Below are 414 nucleotides of genomic sequence, written 5' to 3'. Positions count from 1 at the left end.
GTCCCTTCACTCGTATATAACCTACACACCCTGACACAGACGAGTCCATACAGACGATCCAGACGAGTCCATACAGATGATAAATATAGACGAGTCCATGCATATTGCAGGGGTCACAGCTCGATAATTACAGAAAGCTTTCTGCTGTTGAGACAGAAAGCAGACGTCATGGATTTTCAAGGACAACAATAACATTCGGCAGAAGATATTCGGAATTCGGAGACGTCTCCGGCGAGCACCCAGGAACTATTCGGAGACGCACTCCCGAACACAGATGCACTGCTTAGAGGGTCAAACTGCGTATTATTTGCTGCAGATCACACATATAACCTCTAAGACTGTCGCAAATCAATTATTTCCAGAACTTTTCAAACTTAACAGCAAATATCAAATTATGGGTTAATGTAACCCCCC

The sequence above is a fragment of the Aplysia californica genome, unplaced genomic scaffold, assembly GCF_000002075.1.
Source record: "Aplysia californica isolate F4 #8 unplaced genomic scaffold, AplCal3.0 scaffold00040, whole genome shotgun sequence".
In the NCBI taxonomy this organism is placed as follows: domain Eukaryota; kingdom Metazoa; phylum Mollusca; class Gastropoda; order Aplysiida; family Aplysiidae; genus Aplysia; species Aplysia californica.
This window is presented reverse-complemented; position numbering follows the sequence as displayed.